The sequence below is a fragment of the Hirundo rustica genome, chromosome 1 (assembly GCF_015227805.2).
Source record: "Hirundo rustica isolate bHirRus1 chromosome 1, bHirRus1.pri.v3, whole genome shotgun sequence".
Lineage (NCBI taxonomy): Eukaryota > Metazoa > Chordata > Aves > Passeriformes > Hirundinidae > Hirundo > Hirundo rustica.
The window spans coordinates 114,371,794-114,378,172 of record NC_053450.1 but is presented as its reverse complement, the minus strand read 5'-3'; positions in this window follow the sequence as shown (position 1 = coordinate 114,378,172).

Genomic DNA, 6,379 nt, shown 5'->3' with positions numbered 1-6,379 from the left:
TGTGAGCTCCACGGTGCTTGCAGACAGCATGGAGCCACATGGTGCTGCTGAGGCCGTGTGCTGGCCAGGGGCCTTGGCCATCCCTGCAGCTTGGACAAAGTATGGACCTGCTTTTAGACTGAGTGCCATCAGAAAGCCAAGGGAAGCTGGATTTACTTATCACTGGGCTCTGCTGGGCATCCTGGAAGTGCTGCTGGTTGTGTGAGCCAGGGAGAAGTGGGTACCAGAGAAAGGGAGGCCCACATCCTGTTCTTTCTGCCTGCAGACCACCCAGGTGGTAGGAGAGAGCCCACACCACAAGGCTCTAGGGTGCTCTTAAGCAACGCACCTGTTTGGGCTGTTTCAAGTTTCACACTGGAGCAAGTGCCATGCCCTTGGCACACCTTTGGCTCCTCTGCAGACACACAGGGCTGCACACTTGGGAGACCATCCTGTTGGGGACTCAGGTGGCTCTCAGTTCCAGTCCCATTGTCCCAGGGCTTGTTTAACCCTGCTCCATGGGAGCAGGTCAGAAAGTGGCACTAGTGCTTGTTATCTTCCTCTCCTGGAGAAGAACAATTTCTTTTTCCAGCACAACGACAGCTGGAAAACAGGAAAATAATTATATCCTTTCTAGAGGTCACTGATTACCCACAGCAGGCTACTCCAGAGTTTATTTCTGTTCTGCCTGTCCCTGAGCCCAGTCCATCAGCCTCAGCTGGTCCCCTGGGTCAGCACGCTGGTTTCTCACGGCCAATATGGCAAATACACATCAGTGTTTTTTACTAGGGGCTGGTCAACAAACAGCATGTTCCCATCATCCCAGAGCTTGCATAAAATAAAAAGGGCTATATTTCTAATTAACTGATGATTTATCCTCTTGTTATCTCATATCTGCACTGTTCTACTGTGTAAATGACTTGCCAATTTATTAAGGATCAAGCAAGCTCTCATCACCTGCCTGAACCAGTCCCTCTGCCTTGAGGCAGTTGGCAAAAAGAAAGAAAATCTGTTTGCTTTTTGCCCTTTACCAAACCTCTGCCTGAGCTGTGCTAACAGTGAAAGTGAAGCTGTCTGGCCATGCCCAGAAGCAGCACTTCACAGATAGGAAGATTGAAGGAAAAAAAAAAAAAGGGAAGAAGAAGAAAACAATCATTAAAAGAGTTACAGCATCACAGGAGTTTCCTGCCTCAGGGATGAGATGACTGCCAAGACAAGCTTTCAGCTTTACAGGGAGGCAGAATTTAGATACCAAAATCCTTGGCATTGTTCTGGCTTAGTGCTGTGAAAGAATATTCGGGGCTGGCTTTAAGATTCCAGCCCTGAATAGTCAAAGGCCCAATTTGACTATGGCTGCTTGTAATGTGCTGCAGGGGACAACAGTATGATAGGGAGAGCTCATGTGTAGGGGGCTGTGAGGGACCTTGGCTTTTTGTGTGGGGATGGTGAGGAATGAGGACAGAGCTAAAAGAGAAAGTGCAGATGAAGGAGCTAAAATCAAGGGGTCACTGCAGAGTAGCAGCACTACTCGACCTTTCCTGAGGGAACAGCTCAGAACAGTGCTGTTCCTTGGATTAATATTTTTATATCACTTCCTGAGCATAACACCACCTCCAGCAGCACCTGGTTTTTCCATATTGCTGAACTACAGCATTACAGAAAGGCACATTAGTATTTCCAAAAGCAGTTTTGTCACTGGGTAAATGCTGGCTCTCAGGTGAGATGTGTATTTGAGTGTAGTATGTTCTTCAGAGCACTAGCCAGCCATAAAGGCCTGAACTTCTGAAGCAGAAAAAAAGGATTAGGACACAGATAAATTTGCTTCAACTAATTTTTTTTATAATCCTGGTTTGGACTGAGTTGAATTCAGAGTGCCCAAGATAGTGTAAATTTGATTTATTGCCCTTTAGATGTTTGCAGACCTAGAATAACAGCGAGACACAAAGCAACCACTTGAAAGGAATAAACTGCAACATCTAAAGCCCAAATCAAAGAGCAGCAGCCCTGCCCTCCTCAGGTGACAAGAAGTTCTGCCTGCAGTGCAGTGTAACCAGGCATGCTCAGGTGTCCTGGTGCCAACACTTGGTGCTGCAAAGCCCCAGGTTACTCTGCCTGGCCCTGCAATGATCCTGGCCCTGCCTGGTGCACAGAGGCACTGTCACATCTGTCACTTCAGAGCCATTCTCCCAGGGGACTCCACGCAGCTGGGACCATGCCAAGGCAGGAAGGCAACTGTGCAGCAAGCCAAGCACCTGGGAAGGAGGGAATAGCACAGAAAAGGAGCAGGGTGAGTGCTCTGTGCTCGCATGTGTGGGTATGTGTAGAAAACCAGTCCTGTGTGGGGGTGAAGGAAGCACCTGTGCGTTTCTGTGGGCGCTGAAGGGGCTCCCAGAGACAAGGAGAGCACACCAGCTCTGGAGGCAGAGCTGGCATGTGTGTGAATGACGTGGCAGCTACACAGGGCGGTGGGGCATTCCTCCCTGCAGAGGGGAATATCCCCAGGCCACTAATGGAGAGCCATTGCTAAACTGAGTAGGTCTGAACCACTTATTCTTTTCTTACATGTTTGCACTTGTGTAGAAGAGCAACACAGACAGGCAGGTCTCTTAGCATAGGAGGAATTGTAGCAAGAAGGAACTGGAATGTGGGGAAGAAAACTCCACAGGTGTAGACTTGAGGCATATAACCCTTCAACATATGAGGTCAGACTTAGAAATTAGAGACAGCACTCATTCTGCACTACTTCTACAGCTCAAAGACAGCAAATATCATTGTCCCAGGAAAAAGCACAGTGTATCTTGGAGACCATTTGCATGGGACTAGCCTTAATACTCAGCCACTCTCCCCTGCACATCTGATGAAGGAAGAGAAGGGCAAGAGTGAATCATAGCAGCGAGTCAGAGTGCAGGAGTCACCCTTCCCCTCTGATGTGCCTCTTCCTTCATCAGCTACCAGGGCAGCTTGGCCTCTCAGCTGGAACATCTCAGGGTAGAGCTGAGGAGACACTGCTTTTACCTTCCCATGTGCACCTGGGGCAACACTCACCTTTACATTCTAGCACTTGTATCTCAGCACGTAACAGAGCTGGTGCTGTAGCTGGGTGGATGGGAAGGGACCAGGCTAGGGGTTTGATACCACCTCAAAGCCTGTAGCTAGCCAAAAGCACCCATTTGCAGCTTCCTTCTACTATATCTGCAAGCCAGCTGTGATGGAAGGGTATGATTCCCCTCCTCCCCCTGCCAGCACATACACAATTACACTAACACAACTTTCCTTTATTATCATTATTGGGGGTTATATGAGGTGGACTGGTGCTGGGGGCTTGGTACCACCACTAGTATGAATTACAGCTCTGCTGGTATAACAGCTCCTTTTACATCAGAAGTGCTTTGTCTGTCTAGCATAGTCTACTGTTACTGCTACATCTGTAAATCACTCTTAACATAAAGCTTAATGATCTGCATCCCCTTTTTCCATGAACCCCTGCCAAACAAGAGCACAATGCTGCAGCTGTAGCTATTAAGCTATGGTGGCAGCAAAGCACTCCATTAATACCTCATGCTCAGCAGTTTGTGATGCATGAGATGCTGAATAATTATGCCCTTGTTACCCACAAATGAGAGGCACAATTGCCAGAAACAAGCATTTACAATTAAAAAAAAAAAAAAACTGTATCAAGTCAAGGACAACATTGCTTCATTCATAAAACAGGCCTTTCTGAGCAAAAGGACGATGAGGCAGAAAACAGGCTTACATTAACGAGCCAGTTGTTTCTAGAGCTGTATTGTAGCCTCTCAGAAAGGCCTCCACAGCCTCTTTATCCCAGCTGTTTTGAGAAACTAGCAGGCAGATTTAGCCAAAGCTCTTGTTGCAATGAGTTGCACTGATAGGGAGGTTTAGTTTAGGTTTGAGGTACAGGAATGGGAAGCTTTAGGGCTTTAGCAATGTGAGTATCAAAACCCAGGGCTCTGAAGCATTTGAAACTGAGCAGGCAGGCAAAGAAGACTGAAAATGGGTGTTAGTGAAAATAGGAGTGATGAGTCTGTCCTTGCTGCTCACACCAGGATAGCAGCTCCACACCTTTGGTTAGTGGAGTGCAGAGACCAGAGAACAATAAAGTAACTGTCCCCTCCTCACCTAGAGCTCAACATGAGCAGGGATTTCAGAATCAGGTCTGCACTGATATTTCTCGGAGAGGAACAGCTGGTGCAAAGGAAGTAGTTGAAAGGAGGGCTGTAGTGCAGACAGACTTGCATTATTTTGAGCAATATTGCTCCATTCTCTAAGGAAGGGCAGAGCATATGGTAACAGAAAACTCGTCATTCTTTTTGTCTTACCATGTTATGGTTCCTGTAAGTCCAAGTGAGGACTAAAAAGAGGGCTCTGACATACACTCCTAGCTTAGCAGTGCAGAATAGTGCCTGCCTCTGTGCAGCACATCTAGCAGTGCACACCTGACTGGGGATTTGCTGTCCCCATCTGGCTGCATATGTGTCATGCTGCAGAAGAATGTGCTTGTGCTGTCACATCCTCGTGAAGCCTGACTCTCACCTCAGGACTTGCCAACTTCAAAACAGCCAAGTCTGGTTCCTTTTCCCACCAATAATTCAGCCAAGAGATAATAGGTCATGAGAAACAAACTGAGTTAAGTGATCAGGGCACGTGGGCTGGTCAAAGCAAGTTTCACTGGGATGCCTGGAGAGGACTGGAATTGCAAGAAGTCCCGTCTGGCATGCTTTACAGCTATGGTTGCCAACATGTCTGTTTGTGGGCCCTACTTTTTTTCCAGCATGCATAATTTGCATTTTTGGATAATGAGCTTCCCTCATTTAACTTCTCAAGAGTCCAGGAAATGCACAGGTACACCCCACTCCATTCCTCTCCCACCTGTGATCCACAGATCTTTCATTGAAAACCACAGGATAGTACAGACCACAAAGTTCTCAAGACTGCAGTGCAATGCTCTAACTGCAGGTGTTGTCATGCATCTAAAGCTCAACTTGAATTTTTAAAAACATTTATTGGCAGGTTACAAAACACAAGTAATGCAAGTAAAACCCTTTCAAACTGCTCAGGCAAAGCATCTCCTTGAGACAACACTGATGAGATTATATGGCCAAAAATCCTTCAAGCTACATAATAATAAATAAGAAAATTAGTGGAAAGAGTATCCCTAAAATGCACAGTTCAATTTATAGCCACTCTGACAACAGAGGGACATGAGGGCTTCAATCCCACTGGAAATACAGGTGGGAAGAAGTCAGAGTCCTTCAAATCAAATTATTTCAATCCCAGGATCATCTTTGCCCTCTTGTGGACAACCTTCCCTCCTGCAGCTTCTCGACAGGTTCCTGCGCAGACGGCGGGAACAATGCAAAATACATTTCTGCCCTTCCCTGCGCTCCCTTCCGCAGGCTAAGAATAGCCATTCTGAACCCAAGGGGCAGCCACAGGCAAAGCCCAGCCAAGCAGTGACCCTTGCTTGGCTCCTGCATGACTGCAGCTGTGTGAGAGAGCAGGTCCTGCTCCTGGCTCTAAGGACAAAAGCCATCCCAGAGCAAGGAAACACATCTGTGCCTTGACCGAGGGATGGACAGACAGAGTGACCAGGTGGTGCCTGTGCACTAACAAAGAAAAGCTGCATGCTACCAGCCCATAATCTGCCCTGCTGCACTACGTTCTGGTCATTTACAGTGAACCAACTTGAATTGTGCTGGTGAGAAGGGGGTTGTCATGATTCTAGCAAGAACATGACTTAAAATGTGCAGTCATGCTTCAAATTATTAAATCTAGTATTTCTGAGTTATTTTCTCATGGTGTAAGATCCACCACTGACATACCTTTCTAATACAACATTTTGCCTTGACTGTTTTATTGCATCTAGGTAAGTAAAAGCATTTGAAACTTTTTTCTCTTTTGACTCCATACGATTACACTCATCTCTGGCAACTTCATCAGAGACAATTTCACCTTTAAAATTATTTCATCTTTTCAAGATGAAATTTTCTTTATTTACAAAATAAAGAAAAGCGTACTATGGTATTCTGGTTTCTGTGCCAACAATGAAGGAAGCGTCATTCTCCTCCTGCGTACAAGATGACCACCAGGTAATAAGTAATCTGAACGATTATGAAACAAAAAAGTGCTCCTCTGCTAGAAAGCAAAACATGCAGGCTTGCCTCCTTTTCCTCACCCCCTACCACTGACTATCAGCCAAACAATTTTTTAAAGATCAAGTGGCCCTCCCTCAGCCAAGGAAGTCAGTGACCTGCATTTTTCTACACAGGAATAAACGATTCGCTCTCAACACCTTTTGCTAGGTTGTGCTCCTTCCTTTAGCACGTCTATCCCTTTACTTTTTCCAGTTCCATGTAATCAAGACAACAGGAAGCAGCACCTG